At 42.2% G+C, this 26025-nt stretch overlaps 1 protein-coding gene across 7 annotated transcripts in view; it reads right to left on the bottom strand.

The window, feature by feature from the left end:
* Positions 1-26025, bottom strand: part of LOC121271830 (myocardin-related transcription factor A-like) — a 227890-nt gene that overhangs the window by 111818 nt on the left and 90047 nt on the right. The gene's annotated exons all lie outside the window — the stretch shown is intronic.

Here is a 26025-nt window from a genome sequence, read left to right as displayed (position 1 = left end):
AGTAAAAACATTTTCCCATTTTGCACATCAAATGAACTGTGCAAGTTAGTTTTCAGACCAAGTGCTACTTACTTAAAATTTAGTTTTAAAATATCAAAATATAGGGAACTAAGGTCAAACAAAGAGAAACCTCCAATAAAACGTGTACTTTCCTAAATGTTGGAGGCAAATGCAAAACACGTGTTCAACTTTATGATTCCTTCTCCTTCCCCCACCAAAAACACTGCCCATCCCTGACTTTAGATGTGACATCAGATGCATTCAAGCTTCCAAAAGAGAAAGGGGCCAGAATTTGAAGCATCATTGTGGACCATCCTGTGTACAAAAGTCTCACGGTTAGCGTTCGCTTTAAAAACAGCCTGTATATATATGGTGCCTTTAAGGAAATAAAACATCCTGAGGAGCATAGTAAACAAAATTTGATACCAAGCCACATAAGGTCATATTAAGTCAGGTGACCAAAAACTTGGTCAAAGAGGTAGGTTTTAAGGAATGTCTTAAAGGAGGAAATTGAGGTAGAGAGGCAGTGGGGTGTAGGGAGGAAATGCTCGAGCTCACGGCCTAGAGTACTTGGCATTTTTCGCTGCTTGATGCTGCAATGTTCTGTTTGAAGTCTGTTGGTGAATCCAACTGGGGCTCTGAGACGATGAAGAGGTTTCGCGGCTCCTCTGGACAGGCAGAGGAAATAGTGGACTCCCCTTTGCCCAAGCCACACTAGGTTCTTGTCAGTATGACTGTATTACCAACTCATTCCAAGCACCGCTCCTCATACCCAACCCCCGACTCCCCGTATTATGCAATGAAAACAAGGGATGGAATGGTTAGCTTAACTTAGAGGCTCAAGATACAAGAGAAAAGACACTCTGAAAAGCAAAAGGTAGCTAGCCATGGTACAATTGAAGTGGGAAGAACATGCCTCTTATAGCTACATGTAGTAACACAAGTCTTAGCCAGATTAGAGATAATCAACAGGAAAATTAACCAATCACCTGGAGACTGCATTGCTGTAAGTGATTGGGATTAATTTCACAACACTTTGCATGATGTAACTATCCTCCACTTACTGCATTTTGCTAAAAAAAACAATTCTTATTTTGTAAATATTCTCCACCATTCTTCTGGGAAAACAAACCTGCTTTTAAAGGAACACTTGGCTGTAGTTACAGTCATGAGTCCTGTTTGATGTGGCTCAGTGGCTGTTTAGACTGCTTGCTGTAAATCCTGACAAGCCCTGCCCCATCATTTTATATAAACGGGTTAGACAAAAGCAATGTTGCTCTGATACTATCCTCAGTGAAATCTCCTCACCACAAATACCCTTATTTAGCTTCTGTAAACGGTCTTAATCCTTTTCTTATGACGCGATATAAGAAAACATAATGGCAATAACAGAAAAAAACTCAGACATTAAACCTAGTTTCAAAACAAATTTGGGGAATATATTCCAAGTTGTCCAAACCGTTGATACTCTGACTGTAGACTAAGAGTATCCAACATTGTCTCACTCCCTCTAAGTGTGTTCTGCACAACACATCCAGAACTCATTTATCTTATTGATTTTCTGTGTAACACAGGTCACATTTTTATTCAGCATTCACTGTACAAAATGTTTCCCTTGGAATGATTCCAGGGCAGTCATCCTCCAAACTGAGATCAGGTAACAATAAAAATGCTACAGCTTCACTGACATGAGTGCATTCCTATTCACCTGTCTGATCTGCAGTAGGTACAACACACTGAAGGTATGACCTACCAAAAAAATCTTTTGTGGGAGGACAGAAAAGGAGACAGAGAGAGGATGTGCAGCTGTGTCAGTACCATGGTCACCTTCAATTACTAACTGCAGGCTAGGAGCAATCCGCCTAGATGGAACACATTACCCAAATCAGGCTGTACTTAACTCCATATGTATCTGTGAAATTGTGAAATGTTGGGATCCTTTTCTTCACTGTCTTTAATCACTGAGGGTACAAGCAAGTCAGGGATCAGCTATGAGGGATAACAGTTTCCTCGCTCTAACACAAGTGAAAAGACAATTTCAGCCTGAGCAGGTGATAACACCGTACCTTGAATGTAGAATAGAAAGATCTTCCAAGATGCTATGCAGAGCCCTGGTCAAAATAAAATGAACACCAAGCCAAAGGAGGAGATAGTCGGGGTGACCAAAGGCTGGGTCAAAGAAGTAGGTTTTAAACAATGCTCTTGAAGCTGTTGGGTTAGGTGGAGAGGCAGAGGGGTTTGCTCCAGAATGTAGGGCCCCAAAGTTACTGAAGCACAAAGAAGGGTAGAGTGAGGGGAAGTGTGAAATGCACAAAAGGCCAGGAAGTGGAAGAACAGAGAATTGAGGTGGGAATTATAGAGCTTGAGACAGTTACGGGGGTGAGCCCATGAAAGGAATTATACATGAGAATGAGCAGTTTAAATTTAAATTACTGGGACTGCGGACTCAGAGCCAATGTAAGCTTGGAGTGCTGGGTAGCCAGAGCCTGGTGCAGAATAGGATACAGCAGCAGAGTTTTCCATGAGCTGAAGTTAAGAGGGGACGGGGAACGAGCAAGGGGCAGAGCCAGCAATGTCATGGTGACACACACTAGGCAGAAGCTCAGCTCAGTGAAACAGGATGTTGAGGTTGTGAATAGGGTGGCTCAGCCCAGACACTGGCTAGAGAGGTGGGGGTAGAATTGGTGGTGATGGTATGGATTCCATGGTACGAGCCCAGACAATGGCCTTCTTAATGCTTAACTTGAGGAAAGTGCAGCTCATCCAGGAATGGATGGCAAATAGCACGACAAGAGAAAGGCACCCAGAAAGGAGGTGGAAGCAGTAGGCCAGAAACTGGGTACGAGTGCAACATACTGGTAACCAACACTCTTTCCACTTTCATATGAACAGATGAACATGAATTACCTACACCTAGCACAAACCATAAGAACACATACTCACTGTTTTCTACCCGCACACTCACCTTTTAAAAATCTACAACAGTTTACAGCCCAAGATCTCACTGCCTTCTTTCAGTAGATCAGGAGTCTTACTGTTTAAGATGTGTTTATGACACTTTGTTTCCATGTTTTGGGAAGGAAAGTTCCCCTCTAGGTGATAACATTGCAGCATTGGGGGTAGGGATGGGGTTGTAAGGAGTGAAAGAGGGGGATGGACGAGTGTCTAGATAATGATACTCCAGTCATCATGAGGTGTGGCGCTGGTTGTTGGACCAGCTGATGCTTATCTGCTTGTCAATTTTGTACGTTCATATTCCAATTTGTGTCCATCTGTATTGAACTTCATGTCCTACTGTTCATGCCCATTGTTCGACCTGTATGTGCTTCCTCATTCTTCAAAAATTCATTAAAATACCAGGGATTAAATGTTAGTCACAAATAAAGGCTTGAAAAATGAGCCTTTTTCCCCACTGGAATACAGACTGTGAACAGGCTGATCACTTGGAGGTTTTCAAATCTATGAGGTGTGCCCAGGTGGTAAATATTGAAAAATTGTTGTTAATCCCACAACAGGGCATAAACTCAGGACTATTACTCGAATAATGCTTTACCACATTGAGACAGAGGAAATGATAGGGGAGTAACCAGCAAAGAGAAGTAGAGCAGTGAAACACTGCAGTGCTATCGAAGATCAGGACTTCAAAAGATAGCCCTTCAGAAGTTCCAACGTACAGAATGGGGAGGGGAAAGGAGAAGGATGAGAATATCAGCAAATCAGGTGACATTCACCACTGACACACAGTGGCAGCAGTGTGTACCATCTACACGATGTACTGTAGCAACTCACCAATGTTCCTTAGCTCCTTTCAAACCTGTGGCCTCTACCACCTCAAAGGGCATGGGATCACCAGCACCTGCAAGTTCCCCTCCAAGTCACTCACCGTCCTGACTTGGAAATATATCGTAATTTCTTCACTGTCGCTGGGTCAAAATGCTGGAACTCCCTCCCTAACAGCACTGTGGGTGTACCTACACCACATGGACTGCAGCGGTTCAAGAAGGCAGCTCACCACCACCTTCTCAAGGGCAACTAGGGTTGGGCAATAAATGCTGGCCCAGCCAGCGATGCCCACATCCCGTGAATAAAAAAAGACAAGTTCACTCGAGATGGTTTGACACACTTGCCAGTCATTCGGCTTCCACCGCCTTTTAGGGAAGAGTTCCAAAGACACAACCCTCAAAAAATTTCTTCTCCTCTGCCTTAAATGGTAAAATGCCCACCTTTAAAACAGTGACCCCTAGCTCTAGATTCTCTCATAAGAGGAAACACCCTTCGAACATCCACTTTGTCCAGACCCCTCAGTATCTTAAAGGTTTCAATCAAGTCACTTCTTACTCTTCTAAGCTTCTAGCCTGTCCAACCTTTCCTCATGTGACAATCCACCCATTCCAGATATAAGTCTAGCAAACCTTCGCTGAACTGCTACCAACACATTTACATCTTTCCTTAAATAAGACCAATGTACACAGTACTCCAGATGTGGTCTCACCAGTGCCCTGTATAACTGAAGCATAATCTCCCAACTTTTGTATTCAATCCCCTCGCAATAAACAATAATATTCTATTAGCTTTCCTTATTACTTGTTATATCTTCATACTAATTTTTTGAAATTCATGCACGCAGACACCCAGATCTCTCTGCATCTCAGAGCTCTGCAATCTCTCATCATTTATTGCTACCAAAATGGATAATTTCATTTTCCCACATTGTATTCCATTTGCCAGATCTTTGCCCACTCACTTAACCTATCTATATCCCTTTGTAACCTCATGTCCTCTTCACAATTTACTTCCCTATCTTTTTGTTTCCCTATGTTTGTGTTATCAGCAAATTTAGCAACCACACCTTCAGTCCCTCTTTCCAAGTCATTTATATAAAGTGTAAAAGGTTGAGACCCCAGCACATATCCACTCATTACATCTTGCCAACCAAAATGACCGATCCTCTACCTGCTCCTCTTAACCCTCAATTACTAGTAAATAAAAAAATCTGTCTAACTCAGCATTGAATGTATTCAATGACCCAGCCTCCACTGCTCGCTGGGGTAGAAAAGAAATCTGTTCTCATCTGCCTTAACTGGGAGACCCCTTATTTTTAAACTGTGTCCCCTAGTTCTAGATTCCCCCACGAGGGGAAACATCCTCTCAGCATCTATCCTGTCAAACCCCGTCAATCTTATATGTTTCAATAAGATCACCTCTCATTTGCCTAAACACCAATGAATATAGACCCAACCTTTCCTCATAAGATAACACCTTCACCCCAGGAATCAGTCTAATGAACCTTCTCTGAACTGCCTTCAATGCAAGTATATCCTTCCTTAAGTAAGGAGACAAAAACTGTACACAGTACTCTAGGTTTCGGGAGAGAATTCCAGAGCTAAGACTGCTGATGGGGTGACCGCCGATGAACACAGGGAAGTTCAGAAGAGAAAGGAAAAAAGTTGCAATGCAAAGGGACAGATCACCTACCAGATAAGCTTTTCCTTGCATCCTGTCCAAGGCTGCAGAGTGTTAGGAGAGCCTCCGCAGAGATGGCAGTGGTATTTAGATTGTGGGCAATGTTCAAATTATTACAATGGCATCGAGCTCAAACTGCACAGGAAACTTAAGTTTATAGCACACTGCAGATGCCCAGTTAGATTGCAATTTTGAGTACACTTCAGAGTACCAATGATTTCTTTTAAAATAAAACCAGGTGTCTTATTACACTGCTAGGTGATGTCATGGTAATGCTGACAGCCAGCAAGGTGCATAAATTTAATGTATGGCAACAAACACACTGACATAATAGCAGAAAGCTGAATAATCATCAGTAGGTTTCAATTCCCAAAATATACACAGGACATCCGAAAATACAAAGGCACAGTAAATAAAGTGTTCTACAGTGTGTTACAAAAGCTGAGATCTGGCTCATTTCTCAAACTGTCTTGCAGTGAAATTCTGAGAGTGGAACTGTTTGCTAGTCACTTTGGTGGATTACATAGGATATACAGCACAGGCCAGGCCATTCAGCCCAACCAGTCCATGTTTGTGTTTATGTTTCACTCAATGCTCCTCCCAACTTTTCTCATCTAAATCTACCTCCGTAACCATCTGTTCTCTTCTCCCTCTCATGCTTGTCTAGTTTCCTCCCCCCGCCAAGTACATCTATACCATTTGTTTCCCTACGGTAGCCAGTTCCACATTCTCACTAACCCTTAAGGTAAAAAAGCTTCTTCTGAAATCCCTATCGGATTTCTTGGTGACCATCTTATGTTGATGATCTCTAGGGGTATAGCTAGATAAAATGGTGGTATAACGTGATGTGCAATGGGGACAGATCAGCTTGAATACAGAAAAAGGGAGTAAAACCCTGATAGGGTTACTGACATGGACCAGTAAGACAGAGGTCTGTTTCTGTGTTACAAATGCTATGTCATTCAATATAAAATAAATTGACAGAGATGGACATCAATGGCAATGAGTCCACTTCATGTCATTTAGCCCTAAAAAAGGTGTCTGGTAGAATCTTTATTGCAAGAATTCCTGGCCACAGTTTTCACACCAACAGTCACTTAAAAAAGAATGGCTTGCATTTATATAGAACCTGTGGAGTCCTCAGGGAAATCACCCCCCACCCCAAAGCTCCATAGAATAGCCATAGTACTTTTGAAGTGTCACTTATGCAAATTGAAATAGCAGTAATTTGCAAATAGCAAGTTTTGAATGCAACATGATGAATTAATTTATTTTGGTGGTGCTGGCTAGAAGATGAACACCGGCCAGAAAAACTCTCTGCTCTTCTTCAGAAATTGCCTTTGGGATTTTTTACATTCAGCTGAACAAGCAAACAGCAGTTTAGTTTAAGGTCTCATCTGAAAGAGGAGACCTCTGATAACGTAAAATACTTCAAGCACTGGTATGTCAGTCCAGATGATGTGCACAAGTCTCGCATTGGGGCTTCATGAACCCACAAGAGTTCAAAGACAAGGCTACTAGCAATGAGTTAAGCTAACACTATTCCGCAAACACTATTTGCAAGAAATAATTTCAATCTTAACAGCCTTGCAATCATGTATCAAAATATTACTTTGATATCCTGTCTTAAAGTTTGATTGGCATCGTAAATTTAAAGGAGAACTCTGTCTGTAACACGTTTCTCAAACTGAGACAGTCAGAAGTACTCCATGCTGTAAATAAGTGCTACACGGACCACAAGGAGACAGAAGAAAGAATTTTTTGAAAGACTACTTCTACTTAAGTAAAGGAGAACATGCCAAGGATTAAGACAGCTTTTATATATTGTCTATGTTTGAGGATATAACCTCATGTTTAAAAGTTTTTGTTTGTGCTTACAAGTTCAGCCCTGTGTATTCTTTAACTTGTAAATAAACAAGATAGTGGTTTTAGTCTGTACACATCCAGCCTGCTGTGATGATTCAGCATTGAAGGCAAAATAATGAGAGCACTGCACTCTGCATAAACTCCACTGATGAGGGGTCAGGCCCCTACAAAGTGCACTTCTTGCATTTATATAGCATCTATCATGATCACAGGTTACCCCAAAGCACTTTACAGTGTAGTGTAGTCACTGTTGTAATGTAGGAAACATGGCAGCCAATTTATACACAGCAAGCTCCCACACACAGAAACGCAATGATAACCAGTGATGTGACTGAAGGACGAATATTGGCCATGATACCAGGGAGAGCTCCCCCGCTCTTCTTTGAAATAATGCATTGGGGTCTTTCATGCCAACTTAACATGGCTGACAGGAGTTGGGTTTAATGTCCTACGTGAAAGAAAGAGGCAAGGTTCACTCACTGAAAATGCTGCAAAACAACTGGAAGAGAAAATACTAATCTTAACTTTCAAACTCTAACAAACACTAACAGAGTCACTATCAGTCAGGACTCCTACTCCTGGGTGCTACACAGTCACTCCTGCTAGTGGCGTGGACATCAAGAAAACTGAATCAGACTTTGCAGTGATGCCTTCCAGAGCAACACATTTTACTAACCAACAACCCCGCTACTTTTTTTCTGAAATGCTCAGGTAATTTGTTCAAGGATATGGTCCCTTTTTAAAAAATTACGCACCACCACAGACAAGTGGTAATTTAATGGATGTTGCAAATTCCATGTTAACAGGATCCAAGCCAGTTGGCCAAGACAGAGAACTTATTGACTTTATTCAGTTTCTCAGCTCCCCTCCCACTCAACCCAATGTCCCAGTTGTCCCCAATTTATATTTGCTCAAAGACAATTAATACCCATCACCTGTTTCTCTTAACGATAACAACATAATTTACATTAACAAACTTCAGTGAAATTGATAAGATAAGGTATCAGAGACCAATAATCTGGAATCCCCAAATGACCCAACAAAAGGAACAGATGGACAGGATTTCACTTTTTAAAACTTCAGAGAGAATGCCTCTGGGAGAGCATTGTCGGCCCTTAATACTTTAAACCCAGGACCACAAAGTAACTGTCTTATACCCAGTCTGGAACTAAGAGGTAAACATTCCCTTTTACTCTGCCTAAACACTAAACAAATACACACCAGCTCAGAAAACCAATGATTCAATCACCGGTGTGATATTTTCATTTCACACACCAACCACTTTTGAACAAGATGACTAAGTTTAGTTTCAATTTGTGCTGCCATGGACAGTTTTCATGCTCTACAAAGCGATTTGAGACTCCACAACTCCACCACCCCCCAATCTAATTTCACTTAAATCTTTAAAGCCAGCAGGTGGAAGGGACTTTTACAACAACAAAAAAATGCTGAGAAAAACTCAGCAGGTCTGACAGCATCTGTGGAGAGAAAGTCAGAGTTAACGTTTCGAGTCCGCATGACTCTTCGTCAGAGCTAATGAGAAGTAAAAATGTGGTGAAATTTATGCTGTTTAACGGGGGTGAGGGGTGAAGCTGGATAGAAGGCCAGCGATAGGTGGAAGCAAAGGAGAGATTCACAAAGATGTCACGCACAAAATGTCAAAGGGGTGTTGATAGTGGTGGTACTGGCCAAAGGAGGTGCTAGTGGTGACATTAAGGTCAGAAAGCAGAATGTGATAAGGCTAAGCACTCTGCAAAGAACAACATGAGCAAAAGACAGGTGGTCCTAGTGGGGGGTGGGGTGGGGTGGGGTGGGGGGGAGGGGAAGGTGGTGGGAAAAAAGATCGAAAATAGGCTAAAAGGTGGGGGTAAAACAATGAATAAAAATGAAAATAAATTTTAAAAATAATATAAAAAAATAAGTGGAAAAAACTTTTAAAAAATAAAAATGAATATTGAAAAAAATGGGGTGGGGATGGAGGAGAGAGTCCATGATCTGAAGTTGTTGAGCTCAATATTCAGTTCGGAAGGCTGTAAACTGCCTAGTCGGAGGTGCTGTTCCTCCAGTTTGTGTTGAGCTTCACTGGAACAATGCAGCAAGCCAAGCACGGATATGTGGGCATGAGAGCAGGGTAGAGTGTTAAAATGGCAAGCGACAGGGAGGTCTGGGTCAATGCTGGCGGACAGACCGAAGGTGTCCCGCAAAGCGGTCACCAAGTCTGCATTTGGTCTCTTCAATGTAAAGGAGACCCCATTGGGAGCAACGAATGCAGTAGACCAAATTGAAGGAAGTGACTTTTAGCTTGACTGCATTCAAACCCAGGTCACAGAGCTAGAAGTTAACCAACCATGCCAATCAACTCCTTGGAAAAAAAAAAGTCTCTTCAATTGTTGGAACCATTTTTGCTTTCATCTTTTCCAGTCATGTCTTTTATTTAATTAAAAAACTAAAGTACACATTCTCTGGGGTGTGCAGTACCCAGGTAGTGCTATACTCTAGGAGGTGATGTCTTTCAAGTAGCAATGTTGAATTAAAGTCACATCCATCTCTCCAGGCAAATGTAAAAGATCACATGGAGCTATTCAAAATAAAGCTGAGAGCTCTTAAGTGTCTTGAGCAACATTCCTCCCTTAAACACCACCAAAAACCATTTTTCTTATTGGCAATCTTGTTGCATGCAAACTGGCTGCTACAGCTGAAGTTGCTATTACCTAATTTATTTGGTATGAAGTTCTTTGGAAGTATAGGAATGCACATGCTTCTTTTCATTTGGCAAAATCATTTAAGTGGGAAGAAGTCACAGATGGGGGAAAAAAGGACTGTAATAAAGTTAGGTCATTAATGCAAAGTACCGTGTATCCTTCTCCCTACATAGTCAAATACTTTTCACATCAATGCATAATTCAGGCTGTGAGGCAGGAGTGCATTGCATTGACTGCACATAATTACCTCTTACCTCAGCAGCAGGATCCCAGATCCACATTACCAAGAATCTACAATTTTGCCATCAGGGTAAAAGTGTCACCTTTCGCAGTGTGAAGGCAAGGAGCTGTTGGAAGGACACGGGACTCCTGCAATCCAAACTAAAGTCCCAATGTGCAATGATGAAGCAGAGAAAAATCTTTTGGAAATGCTTGCAGGACACCTCCAGGCAAACTGAACTGAAGTGCAACTGGAGAGACAGTGGCATAGGGGTAAGGTCACTGGACTAGTAATCCAAAGGCCCAGGCTAATGCTCTGAGGACACAGGTTCAAATTCCACCACGGCAGCTGGTGGAATTTGAATTCAATTAATGAAAAATCTGGAACTGAATATCAGTCTCAGTAACGACGGCCATGAAACTACCATCGATTGTTGTAAAAACCACACTTTTTTCAAGCGAAGGAAATCTGCCATCCTTACCTGGCCTGGAGAATCCAGACCCATAGGAACGGCCTAGAAAGCCACTCAGTTCAAGGGGAATAAGGAACGAGCAATGAATGGTGGCCTTCATCAATGCCCACATGCCATGAAAGAATAGGGAAAAAAGTACTGGGAAGCAGCTTCCCACTGGCACATACCCACAGAAAGAAGCTACCTGTACCTCCTCAATCCATCAGAATCTGTAGGGGGGCATTTTAAAAATGGGAATGCACAAATACATACAAACAAATTGAAGATTACGAAATTTAAAAATGAACATATTACCTAGCAGATTAAGAAAATCTCTACAGAGGTGGGCGCAGAGCAGGGACTAGCAGGATTTTAAAGGATGAGTGGAAAGACCATAAGATGTAGGAGCAGAAGTAGACCATTCAGCCCATCGAATCTGCTCCACCATTCAATGAGATCATGGCTGATCTGATAATCCTCAACTCCACTTTCCTGCCTTTTCCCCACAACCCTTGATTCTCTCACTGACTAAAATCTGTCTGTCTCAGCCTTGAATATACTTAATGATCCAGCCTCTACAGCCCTCTGCGGTAAAGAATTCCACAGATTGACTACCCTCAGAGAAGAAATTCCTCCTCATCTCTGTTTTAAATGGGCGACCCGAGCAAAATCTAATCAATAGGCTTTTAAATGAATAAGTGAATGAATCAAAAAAATAGCATTTGATGATAGGTAGCAATGGAAAAGGGTCTAATGGCTGAACTTCAGGGGCAGGTGCTGATCTGAAATAAACTGTCACAATATATATTGCCTCTCCTATACACTTACAATTTATCACAAAAGCTCCAAGTCAGGACATCACATCCAGAGACAAACTTAAATGATGGCTTATACTATGGTCTACGCAATCCAGTGAAAGCCTTTATTGACATGCACCACTTTTCTATGTTCCTTCTGTAATAAAGTTTCTCTTGGCTGCACCCCTCACCACCACCACCTTCTCTCCGCCGCCACCGCCACCCGCCCCCCCCCCCGCCATAAAAAGGCAATTAACTAAACTGAGGAAAAACATCTGCTCAATCTAAATATAGCTTCCTGTTATCTATGCTTCTCACTAACTAACTGGCTTCATCAATACAGTCTATTTATAAAACTGTTAAGTATATAGACTTACCTCCGCAAGCATTGAGCTGTAATTAGATTTCCAGGATTATTTTAATTATTGTGGCATCAGCAGAGCTATTATATGAATGAAGTAAACATCAATATAAATTTCAACAACGTTTGGCTGTTTAACTGTGTCGCAATCACTGGTGCATCCTCCATAGCAACACCTCCTGAGTCCACTTACCAATCAGCACTCTCTTTTCAGAGCATAAATTGTTGTTTTCCCCTTGTATTGACATTCCTGCAAAGTGTCCTGATGAGTGCAAGATGAAAAGCTTCAACATGTCTCTTTTTCTCAGCAACACTCCAATATAAATTCACAGAACCTTACAGTACAGGTGGCCATTCGGCTCATTGTGCCTCAGATGGTTTTGGCAGGAGTTATATAATCAGTCCAATCCCCTGCTCTTTCCCTGCAGCACTGAATATTTTTCAAGTATATAGCTAATTCCCTTTTAAAAGTTACAACTGCTTTGGTGGAGCATTAGTTTTCATCCGTATGCTGATGACACCTAGTTGCACCCTGCCACAACCTCTCTCAATTCCTCCACTGTTGCTAAATTATCAGACTGCTTATCTGACAGCCAGCACTGGATAAGCAGAAATTTCCTCCAATTAAATATCAGGAAGGCCAAAACAATCGTTTTCTGTCCCCGCTCCAAATTCCATTCCCAAGCTACCAACTGCATCCCTCTCCTTGGCAACAGTCCAAGATTAACCCAGTGTGTTCACAACATTGGGGTCACGTATGGCCCCGAGATGAGCTTCCGACCTCATATTTGCACCGTCACAAAGACCGCCTATTTCCACCTCCATAATATCACCTGATTTAGACCATAAGACATAGGAGCAGAAATTAGGCCATTCGGCCCATCGAGTCTGCTCCGCCATTCAATCATGGCTGATAAGTTTCTCAACCCCATTCTCCCGCCTTCTCCCCGTAACCTTTGATCCCCTTACCAATCAAGAACCTATCTATCTCGGTCTTAAATACACTCAATGACCTGGCCTCCACAGCTTTCTGTGGCAATGAATTCCATAGATGCACCACTCTCTGGCTAAAGACGTTTCTCCTCAATTCTGTTCTAAAAGGTCTTCCCCTTTACTCTGAGGCTGTGCCCTCGGGTCCTAGTCTCTCCTACTAATGGGGACATCTTCCCCACGTCCACTATCCAGGCCTTTCAGTATTCTGTAAGTTTTAATCAGATCCCCCCTCTTCCTTCTAAACTCCATCGAGTATAGACCCAGAGTCCTCAAACGTTCCTCATATGTTAAGCTTTTCATTCCTGGGATCGTTCTCATGAACCTCCTCTGGACCCTCTCCAGGGCCAGCACATCCTTCCTCAGATACAGGGCCCAAAATTGCTCACAATATTCTAAATGTGGTCTGACCAGAGCCTTACAAAGCCTCAGCAGCACATCCCTGCTTTTATATTCTAGTCCTCTTGAAATAAATGCCAACATTTGCATTTTGCCCACATCTCAGCTCAAATGCTGCCAAAACCCTCATTCATGCCTTTTCGACTTGACTATTTGAACACACTCCTGGTTGGTCTCCCACATTCTACCTTCCATAAACTTGAAGTCATCCAAAATTCTGCTGCCAGCATCATAACTCACACCAAGCCTCACTCCCCTATCAATACTGACCTACACTGGCTCCCAGTCAAGCAACATCTTGATTTTAAAATTCTCATCCTCGTTTTCAAATCCTTCTATGCCTTGCCCCTCCATACCTCTGTAATCTCCTCCAACCCCAAAACCATCCACGATATCAGAGCTCCCCTAATTCTGGCCTCGAGCATCCTGATTTTAAATTTCTCTATCATTTGTGGCTGTGTCTTCAGTTGCCTGGATCCTAAGGCTCTGGAATTCCCTCCCTACACCTCTCCTCCTCACTTTCCTCCATCAAGACGCTCCTGAGAATATACCTCTGACCAAGCGTTTGGTCATCTGGCCTAATATCTTTTTACATGGCTCAATATCAGACCTTGTTTTATAATGCTCCTGCAAAATGCCTTGGGATGTTTCATTATATTTATATAGCGTCTTGAATATAAGCTGTTGTTGTTGTTGAAACTGCTTCTGCCACCCTTTCACAACCATAAGTGTAGCCAGAGATTATTAGAAATTTATGAAAGTACAAAACCACCTGATGTCACTTGGTAACCATGATAAGAACTTGAGCACATGTAAGATCCATCAGAATGTTGGATCACCACCATCGGGTACCACAGAAAGAAGGGCAGCAGGTTCCCCTCAAACCCTATTCCAAGGTGTCCTGAGTTAGAGAAGTAATCCCACTATCAATAAAATAATACAGCTTGGCTCCCCAATGATCTGATGGTATAGATCTATGTGGTACTGATCTATAGTAGTCTGGAATGCTCCAGAATCTACCCCCCATTATAAGAACATAAGAATTAGGAGGAGTAGGCCATTCAGCCCCTTGAGCCTGCTCCCACCATGGCTGATCCGTTGTGGCCTTAACTCCACTTTCCTGCCTCCCCCCATTATCCCCGACTCCCTTATAGATCAAAAATCTGTCTAACTCAGCCTTGACCCAGCCTCCACTGCTCCAAACACTATCAATACTCAGAAGAAATTCCTTCTCATCTCTGTATTATGTGCCAAATTAAATGGGGCAGGACAATTGAACTTATGAACAAGGGAGAGTTATGTTCTTAATCCTAGCCAATGATCCCTGACAGAACACATCTAGGCTGACAGGGTGCTCTCCAGTCAAATAACTGATTCTAACCATTCACACTGTCACTTGGGTGATGCAAGAAAGGGAGTTCAGTGGCTGAATATCAGTATTGGAGGAGGCATTCAATGGCTTCCATCGACCAACATTATTGCTCAAGGAAGTGAGGCAGAGCTCAAGTAAGTAGGATTATTAAAACTTATCTGCAGGAATGGCCACTAGCATTAGGTTTGTTTTTATTACAGCTGCAATGTTTGGGCTTAGAAAACAACAGGGCACTCACTTCTTTCACCTTTCATTTTGGTATATTGGCCAATGTCTCAATTTTAACCATTAAAACAGTTCTTGTAAGCAAGTGGCAAGTTAATTCACTGTAGCATTTTCTCTGAGGCACAAGGAGTGTCAAGAACAACAGGAAATCAGCAGCTGGTCTTCCAGGCTGCTTGGAGCAATTATTTATTTAAAGGTGACATGGAGGCATGTTATCTCAGAGTTGCTGCTCAGGACAAGGGACTGTCACTAAACACTGGAGCTTCATCAGTTCTAACCCAACAATACAGGACCCAAGGCCCGGCAACAGAATGGGCATAAATTCAGTGACAATAACAAGAAGATATCTCCACCAAGGTCGGGCATTCTTAAATAAAGAAACCTATTAAAGTCAACAACTCATCTGCAAGGCAAGATGGGCATGTATTTGAAGAGAACTAATTTGCAATGTTATGGTGGTAAAGAATCAGGGGCCACAGTCTCAGTATAAGACCTCAGCCCCAGTTGGCTGATGTGAGGAGAAATTTCTCCTAGCAAAGAGTTGCAGATCTTTTGAATTGTCTACCCCAGAGAGCAGTGGATGCTGAGTCGTTGAGTGTATTCAAGGCGGATTTGAATAGATTTTTGGATAAAGAAATTAAGGATATGGGGGCTGTGCAGGAAGGTAGAGCTGGGGTAGAACATCAGCCATCGTGGAGAATGGCCTTTCTTTTATTCTCCATGGGACATTTGTTACCTGTCCCTAATTGCCCTTGAACTTAGTGGTTTACTAGGGCATTGCGGAGACAATCAAGAGTCAACCACATTGCTGTGGTCTGGAATCACATGTAGGCCAGACCGGGTAGGGACAGCAGATTTCCTTCTCTAAATGATTTTAGTGAACTAGATGTTTTTTTCAAATGACAATCGATGATAGTTTCATGGTCACCATTACTGATTACCCATTACCCTAACCCTGATACTAGCTTTATATTCCAGATTTTTATTAACTGAATTCAAATTCCATCAGCTGCCCTGGTGGGATTTGAACCCATATCCCCAAAGCATTAGCCTGGACCTCTGGATTACTAGTCCAGTGACATGACTACTATGCCACCATCTCCCCCAACAAATAATACTAATCTCCTGCTCCTATTTCTTATGCTCTTAAAAATCTGGGATGTGGGACCACATAGGACAGCTGTACCCAAGAGCTGGCACATGAACAAGCGCCATTCTGCACTGCATGATTCTATTCTTCTATTTTTACTGTACAAATTAAGATAAATTTCTTTGGCAACCTAATGGGTTGCTCATCTACACTTGACATTTGCGTAGAGTTTACTGTCCAGCAGAAACAACGATACAGGGGGCAAGACTGGCAACTGTGAAATATTATACGACAGACCATAGGGTTCAAGTTTCCACATTTGACACAATTGGTAATCTGGGCATAAACTGTGCTCATTTTTGAAGTGTATTTTTTGGTTCCAAGTTTCTACTTAAATCTATTTGCATATCAACATTAAAACTTTCCATAAACCAACACAATTAGGCAGCTTTTTAATTTTTTTAAAATTCCCAATGAAAATATTTCTTGATGGATTTAAGAGTGACAACTGGTGCAGCTTTATGGACGCAGCTGAAAGTGAGGTAATGAAAAATAAACATTGTTAATGTAGTTGAGTTCACCACACAAGCTGACTTTAATTAACTGAAAATGACATTATTAAAATTATACAGATCCATGTACCAGTTTCATTGGTGCAATCAGTTTCCCAGTAAATTATTAATATTTAAGAGCTTTTAAAAAAAAGATCCTTATTGGTGCCCTCGGACGGAATTTACTGCCCTCCCCGTATTGAATTTGGTGGCGGGGGCTAAATGCTGATTAAATATTAGGCAGGAGGGTGGTGGGCGGGGACCCTCCCACCTCCACCCCAATTAGCAGGTCCATGGCAGGTAGGCCCATGGGTGGGCGACCTTCCCACTCCACCAATTGAAGCCTTTAAATAAGCAAAATGCCCACTTAAGGGCCTCATTCTACCCCTCCTGTCATTCATCCACCAGTGGGCAGGGGACTTGCCTGGCGGGAAACCCAAAAAGCAAACCCTGGCATGTCTGCCTGCAGGCTTCTAGGGGGATCCCTTGTTGTCAAGCACTCAGGTTGCCTTCAGATACAACCCCAATAAGAGCTTGGCCTAAATAGCCAAGTGGTTATGGTACTGGGCTTGTAACTCTTGAGTACAAACACGTTTCCATCTGTTTATACAGATGAAGTTACATTGTTTCATAGTTTGCCATTGTGAGATTTGAACTCTTGATCTTGGGGTTACAAACCCAGTACCATAACCACTTGGCTATTTAGGCCAAGCCTTGTAACCCCAAGATCAAGAGTTTAAATCTCACAATGGCAAATTATGAAACAATGTAACTTCATCTGAAACAGATGGAAACGGGTTTGTACTCGAAAGAGTTGCAACCCCAATAAGGAGGGACAGTGGGCAGCCAATAATCCAAGGAAGCAATTGTACAATAGCATGCACATTTCAAACAGGGGTTATTAATGACAATCAGTCAACCAAACGTAACTCAGTCATTTGGAAAAAACCTAGTCTCCATGACCCTAGGATTTTGTTGCCTCTGTTTTGACAGCCATAAGTTTGTTGAAAAATAATTTTGGATTTCTAAATTTGATTTTTGCTGGATTGCGTTCCAGATGTTTCTATTCCCTTTACTATTCTAAATGCTGCTAATGAGATGCTCTCTTGGTTGTCTCCTTCAAACATTTAACAGCCAAGCTTTTTCAGTATTTTTTCCAAGTATCCTATGAACCTAATGGCTTTCGCTACACTTCAATGTCAATCTTGTGCCTACCAGCAAAAAAACTCAGGGGTCAGACCAAGGCACTGCAGAGTTTAGGAGAGCATTACAGTGACCTGATATGACTAACACCATCACTCAGTTACATATATCACCCATATTTTCCCCACTATATTCAATACTTTAAAATGCTGAATTTAATCTGCCATTGGTAAACCCAGTAATATTTTCTTTAAAAATTGCTTCGTAACACTTCCCAATTCTGAATATTTCTGAAGTGCAAACAAGCCTTCAAACCACAAGGAGTTTATTTATAGATCATGAAGGAATTCAGGAAAAATTCACCCTGCTGCAGATTTAAGCTAGGGCTCTGCAGCCATGCAGGCCTGTCAGTCACCACAACTACGCTTGGCAGATATGCGGATGGCATAATATACAACACACCACACTTGTAGCCATTTTCCCCAAACGCAGCAGCAAGCTAACCTTCTTTTAACCCCTGGTAACCGTGAGTACTGTCGGTGTAGCACTGTCCTTTCCATGGGTTCTGGCCGGTGACAGGCAGAATTTCAGACCAGACTGACTTGATTTTCCTGGTCTTGTCCAGCATGGTAGGCGACTGCTTTTGAAGCAAATACGTTTAAAGCTTTTGTAGGGCAACACAGTTGTCTGCAGTGGTGAGGTATGGTAGTGCAGCAAGAATAGCTATCGCATCCAACTTCTGACATTCAATCCGTGAGACTCAATTCACTCTGTGCCCTTAGCTTGTTTCCAAAAAAAACAAGGACTTCTCTCTTCGCTCACAATCCAACAGCTCAAATGAGATCCAAACCTTCCAGGTTGAAGCAAAGGCTTGAGCAGGGATGTCACCCAGGAGCAGCCTCCCTTCATGTGACGCAGGCTAACATTTGCCACAGTCTGCATTTAGAGGGGTGACAACACACGGTAACAAGTGACTTATTGGAACCAAAATAGTAAACACACAGCTGCCCTCTTGGCTCCGACAACACATGCTGCCTCTTGAGAAGATTTTTTTTTTTAAGTTTTTAATGTCATATCAGCCATCACCATCTTATTTATTTTTTTGAGTAACACCACAGCTGTTGGGTTCATTTGTTAATAACAGACCTGGAGGGCTGTCAATGTAACTTGTATACACAAGTAACTTGTCATCTGGCAAAGTATCAGATCGCTGCAATCCACAAAGAAACTTCAGTAACCAAAACAGGTAGTTAATTTTAAAAGTTGATTTGATCAAAGGCACAATAATATTTGAGCTTTAACATTTGTGGAGAAGCATTTAGCCTTTATTTCTATGAGCACTGAAATCAATGGTGTATTGAAGTCAGGAGTAGGAGGGGAAAGAAAAATCAACCAGGGCTTCTGACTCCTTCCTGTTGGGAAATGAAAGAATGGGAATGTCAGATAGGGTTCAATTATGATGCCCATAACAGCTAAATTGCATGGTCTTCACTGAAGAATGGCAATCTTACTGAGGTGATAGTGGTTGCTGGCAGCCATGTAGCCTTAGCTAAAGATAAGTTAGTGTGCTAGGGTAGGCGAGGGAGTAGGTGGGACCATTCAGACGAGCGAATAGGTTGGTCACCTTATCCATTAGGAGTTTCCCTGGAGGTCAGAAATTTCTGGTTTCCAATATCATAGAGACAATATGGCACAGGAAGAGGCCATTGGCCCATTAAGTCCATGTCTACTCTCTGTAAAGCAATACACTCAGAGTCCCATTCCTCTGCTCTATTTCCTCTGTAGTTCTGCACATTTATCTTGCTAATTGCCCATCCAATGTCCGTTTAAAATCATTATCTCCACTTCCACCACCCTTGCAGGCAGCAAGTTGCAGGTCATTACCACTCGTGCATTAAAAAGTCCTTCCTCACATCCCCCCTACATCTCTTGCTCAAACCTTAAATGTATATCCCCTAGTCCTTGTACTATCAGCGAATGGGAACAGCTTTTCTTTGTCCACCTTAACTAAACCAGTCATAATCTTGGACACCGCTATCAAACCTCCATCAATCTCCCTTATTCTAAGGAGACCCCAGCTTCTTCAACCTAACCATGTACTAAAGTCCCTCATACCCGAGAGTAAAACTTTCCAGTCCTACCATCCAACAGGACGATAAAATTTATTGAAAGACACTCCAGACTGCTCAGACATAGAACTTACATTCACTCATTCCTGATCTCAGCAACGCCATTGCGAGCAGGTAGATGCAATGACTGAAGGCTTCAAAGGAGGTGCGGTTAAAAACCAAAGGCAGTCAGCTTGACTGCTCCTGTCCAGTCATTGATAAGTACTAGCACTCAAGGTCTGGATGAAGGTCTCCTACCCAGAGGGTGTATGTTGTACGGAACCCAAGGAAGATGAAACAAGATGGAAAACCATGCACACAAAGTGCACAAAACATTAAAAGTGCTGGTATTGATTTATAATTGAATAGGGCTTCAAATCATCCATTAGCAAAACTACCAGACACAGGATATTTTGCAATAGTTCAAACTGCAATGCTAGATTAAGCAGTTTACTCAGAGAATAAGTGCACTCTTCATGATTGGAGTGTTACATTCTACTATATTGCTTCTGTATGCTTAATATCACAGAACAGACATTCTTAGGGGAACTTTGAGAGCATTTAATTGGTAATTGACTGATTGCACCAGCACCAGCCAGTCTGCTGGTGCAGCACAGTGAGTTAGACACTGGCCCTTCACCTCTGGGTTCAGGATTCAAATCCAGCCTCAACTGATGGCAAAGGCTTTCTCCATCTGCTGGCAGAGGTCTTGCAGAAGAGTAGGTAGTGTCCTTGCCTCTGAGCCAGAAGCTCCGGGTCCGAGTCCCGCCCCAGGACTAACAATTAATAACGTGGCCAGACAGGTTGCAGATCAACACACACCAGTGACAGAATGTAAGAGCAGGAGAGATTCCTGGTCAGTCAGGGTGGAAAGAAAATTGGAACCTTTACCATCACTATCCATAGCTCCAGACTACAACATGTGTGTGAAAGTAAGTGTATGTTGCCACAGCAGCTCTGAATCCTGGCTCAGTGGCTGGACAGCAGGTGTCACTGTGGATCAGGTTGGTGCTAACAGCACAGTGCTTGAATCCCATTCCAGCTGGGGTGGATTCAGGACCTGCCTCCTCCTTGTCCTACCAAATGGTGGAGATTTACAGCAGAGTCAGACCTGCCTTTGGGCAGAAAACTGAAGAGCAACAACAAACTAATTCCCAGAGAGCATGGGCCCAACCGTAAAACTGTCCTCGGGCTCCTCACAAATCGGTGATGTCAGGGCACAGGGCAACTCAAATGGGAAGCGAAATAAAATGACATTGCTATAGTAGAGGGTCCCTCTTGAAGCTGAAGCTAACGATGCACATTGCTTAATATCTTTAATCTGCACTTAGCTGCATTATAGCTAATCTGGGAGCGCTTGGCACCGAGTGCCTGAAATTGGGCCAAGTCTCATTTCTCAGCATGAACATTTCTCACCTTAATGAGCACAAGAAGAAAATAAATTGCTGGCCTTAACTGAAGAGAGATTGAAAGGGCTACACTTTGTCTTCAATGTTCTCCTCACAATTCCTACAGACAGGCTGTGCTATCTTCACAAATCTCAAGTGCTGGGAGCCAAATCTTGCGCTTAAAAAAATTCCATTTAACTCAGACCTGAGCTTTTCCAGCATTTTCTGTTTTTGTTCCATTTAACTCGGGGTTGTTGGGAGGCAGGGTAGGGGAGTGTCAAACATTAAGATTGCAAACTTCCTCTGAAGGCAGCTGAAAAACACGATAACCAATACTGACTAACAGGAACTCCAAGTGCTTGCTAGGAGTCAGAGGTGTAAAGGGCTGTTCCAACTGTCACAAGAATACCTTCAAAAAGTTCCTTTGCCTTTTTCAAGCTTTCAACTTTCCTTGCTAGTCTCCGACACCGTAAAACCAGCATCAAAATGTTGACCCAGAAGTTTCTGGAGACCTGTGTCATTAATGGCACACCTATCCCATCAGGCCGATATTACCTGGGATTAAAAGTCAAATTATGACCATGAAACCATCATCGATTATCGCAAAAACTCAGCTGGTTCGCTGATGTCCTTTAAGGGAGGAAATCTGCCGTCCTTACCTGGTCTGGCCTACATGTGACTCCAGGTCCACAGCAATGTGGTTGACTCTTCTTAAATGCCCTCCAAAATGGCCTAGCAAGCCACTTAGTTCTCAAGAGCAATTAAGGATGGGCAATGAACGCTGGCCTAGCCAACAACTCCCCCACCTCACGAACAAATAAAAAGAAAAGCACAACAATGAGGAAATTACTACAAATGTGACTTACACCATTTATTTGCCAAACCCCAAGTTCCAGGGGTGGTTAGACTACTCTGCCGTTTCCCTTGCTAAAAGGGCAAACTAGCACTCGTGAGGATAGTGCAGACTAATATAGCTACAGAACCATTAAATTTGCACCATTAAATTCAATGGTGACTGGGAATTTACTGAATGAAAGCACCTCTGCTCGCTGCTGCCATCTGTCTAGACGGCAGATTTCTGTAACTGTCTAGTTACAGAATGGCGCTGGTGGGCTCAGTATGTTTGGTACAATCACTGTACACTTTAAATAGGCTTACAATTTGAAATTCAAACAAACGCATAATTGTTGCAAATCTCTTATTAACATGCATATTTCTGATGAGATAACTTTGCAATTATTATTGCTGGCTGTAATGCCTTCATTGAATATTTTTTAATAAGCTTCTCCAATTTAATTCTTTCATGGGATGTGGGCATCTCTGACAAGGACAGCATTTGTTACCCAATCCCTAAATGCTAGAAGAATCTATTAGGTTTCTTTAATTCCTTTAATGAACAGAATTTAATTATTTAATCATTGTCACAAGAACAAAATAAAAAGATCTGAAGAATAAATATTTGACTGCAATCTATTGGGAATATAGGTTCGAACCCAGAGCCAAATAGATACACATTACTCTCATGTTAAAATTACTGTACATGTTAGCATATAAGTCAACCTTTGAAGCCTCAAAAAGTCCCTCCAGAAATGAGAGTCGGCTTAATATGCCAAGCATAAAAGAGAACTGCCAGCGTGGATGTGGGGAGTCAACATCTTTTTTTCTGTTTGCTGCATGGCGTGTCTTAAACTCCCACACATCTCTGCAACAAGCCTGTATCGCCTGCTTGATCTCTTGCACCCAGTTATAAGGTATCGGTAAGTAAACCATCCATTTGTGGTGTGAAAAAGTGAGGCTATTAATGTAGGTATAGCACATTGTGGGTGAAAAGGATTGGGTGGGGGTCAACATGGTGCCAAAAGGTCTTATACACCGGGTCGACGTATACACCGTGATCTATGATTTCAAAGTTGCCTGCCTGTGTACCAAAAAACATTATTTCACGTCACTGTCCTATCATATCCTCTTCTCCATTTTCATTTCCACTTGAGTGCTAGCTCTCAAAGGTTATGTTTCTGGGCATAAGATTATCGATTTTGATTAATCTCGTGTCCAAAACTAAACTACAGTTACCCTTTCAAATTAACACAGGAGACATTTACATAGAATCACAGAACCATCACAGCACAAGAGGCCATTCGGCCCATTGTGTCTGCACACAAGGCAACATCCTCTGGGCATCACGATACAGTTGCTTTCAAAATGCCAAAAATACTTCAACTCAAACATTTCTCTGATCAGACTGAAAAAACCAGAGCCCTCATTTTTTTTTTTGAAGGTTCAATGTAAAGTAAATATTATTTCTTCTAAATTATTTCTCCTACTGCTGGATATGGTAATCAACAAAACTAGGTTAATCCATCAAACACTCGGAAAACACCTCATCACCGTTTTCTGCACTGCTTCTGAAATTCCTTTTGATAAAAATCAGGATAAAGCGTAGCATTCTCCGTCAAATCCACAGCTCCCAAAGAGAGCCTTGCGACACCATGATGGTGATACAGATAGTGAATTACCTTTGTTCTTTTGCCAATATTGATGCCTGTATTTTTTTTTTTAGCAATTTGTTGCTGGACATTAACGAATAAGCTTTAAATTCCTACAGCAAACAGGCAAAATGAATTATCAATGATTCCTTGGTTGCTGTAATTCTGATCTGTCACCATACTCACTGCAGTAAATTTTATAATCAATTTTCCTAGCAAATGTTGCCATATATATTCCACAGGAGGACTAAGGCACTGTATGGTCTAAATCAGAGCATCTGTCACCAACACTGCTGTTGCATTTAATGTCAAGTCACTCGCGAAACAGTTCACCAGCATCCATCAAACCTGGCCACTTCTTTGCTGAGCCACTAGATGGAGCATTATTTTGCAGGCCAGCACTGAGGTCATCCCTGACATTACTCCTATCCTGCAGAAATACAAACACGAGATATCGCAATGGACCACAGAGCTGATCGGACCACTCAGTCACAGGGTGCTGCATGGGCCACAAAGGGAATTAATGGGGTAAGTATCCTCTCAGAAACATGTTCTACCATTTTAGGACCTTTCAACAAAAGGCCAGCCTGCCAAAAAAAGAACTGATGTGAGGATCCCACCTTCCTTGTACATGCTCGTCCCCCCAAGAGGAAAGTACCCAACATGCCCACATAAACAAGGGGAAATACCCAGCACCCACAGCCAAGGCACTCCAATGGCATTCAGGCTCTGTATCTGTTTTTTTAAATATAAGGAAGTTGCAGCCACAAATGGAACAAAAACATTACCATTAACCTCACAAACTAGCCAGCCGCTCCGCCAAGCCCAAGGGAAAGAGAGGGGAAAGGGGAAAAGACTAATCAAACTAATAAAAGGCAGATTTAAAACTAATGTCAGAGCAGTCAACACATGAAATAACCTGCTAGATAGGTCTGTGGAGTGAATTATTTAAGAACCAATTGGGTGTTGCAGAGGGAATATTTTAAGACTGTTGTGGATGCCTTCAGGGCTGGGTGTCGGGAAGATAAATGGCGTAAATCTACATAGTGCTTGAAAGGCACTGCGATAACAAACTCCAGTAATATCCAGGAGGTTGTCATTGAGCACAATGAGCTAAGTTACTCTGTTGCAAGTCATTAACCTGGCTGGGCTGTCAACTTACCTGCTGTGTATTTCTATTATTTGTCTGTCAAACTCTCAGATTTCCAGCATTCACTAGGTTTAGTTATATCCTGGGTGCAAGCTTGTTTTTCTAAAAAAAAGTTTGACACTATAAAAGGGGGCTTGTGAGAGAGCAAACTATAAACCACAAGATCAAATGCGCACGGTTCAGTGCACAGCAGGACTCAAATCTGTTAACTGAAGGGAAACTAGATGATCCTGGTACAAAAGAGCAATTGTGTATTACAGTTTGAGAAAGAGTGGAGAGAGAGGGAGGAGAAAGAGAAACATCAATCACAACTCGGTAATACATCGAGCACTAAATTATTTCAAATGGATATTCTGGTATGCAGGGCTCTGCAGTAGTTCAGCCCTCCTTTTGAATGGATAAATATAAATAATAACAAATATAAATGTAACTATCAGCCAGTGAAATCAAGTCAGACAAGATAGCATGGTTAATGATCTCAGCTTTGGCCTCTATTCCAGCTCCTGCCAAGTTGTCTTCAAAGCACGCACATTTTTCAAACATAACTGCACTGGCATCAGGAACACAACTCCTTGGGAATTATTTTCTTATTAAGCAGGGCTACAGGGAACAACAAAGTGCTCCCCACTGGAGCAGAGGACCAAACAATCTTTGCAAACATTAGCTTGAATTTAAATCACGTTTCTTCTAGGACATGTTACAGCAAAGACCAGCATTTTGTGCCAACTGTGGAGTGGGGCTAAAATAAAAACAACAAGTGCTGGGAAAGCTCAGCAGGTCTGGCAGCAAACGTAGAAAGAGAAACGGAGTTAACATTTCCAACTCAATATAACTCTTCTTCGGAACTGAAGTTCCAAAGAGTCATATTGGATTTGAAACGTTAACTCTTTCTCTCTCTCCACATGCCAGACCTGCTGAGTTTTTCCAGCATTTTCTGTTTTTATTTCTGACTTCCAGCATCTGTAGTGTTTTGCCTTTATTTCAGGGAGTGGGACTCGTTCAGTTGCTGGAGCAGAGACGCACCATAGACATGAGGATCTGAAAGTCGTCCTCCTCCTGTGCTGTAATCATTCTATGATTCTATCGTATTACTCAGACACCTAAAATGCTGTGTATGTAATTGATTATATGCAGTGTAGTGTACTGAAACAATATTCTTCTTCAGAAGCATTACTCGCAGAATTGGGCTGGACATGACCTGGAAACACCACATCTGATAGCGGCTTTCAACATTTTGTCTGCCTCTGGCCACCCCACCCACAT

The sequence above is a fragment of the Carcharodon carcharias genome, chromosome 31 (genome assembly GCF_017639515.1).
Source record: "Carcharodon carcharias isolate sCarCar2 chromosome 31, sCarCar2.pri, whole genome shotgun sequence".
NCBI classification, from domain to species: Eukaryota; Metazoa; Chordata; class Chondrichthyes; order Lamniformes; family Lamnidae; genus Carcharodon; species Carcharodon carcharias.
Note: the sequence above shows the minus strand (reverse complement) of the source record. Positions and strands in the feature narration are given on the sequence as shown.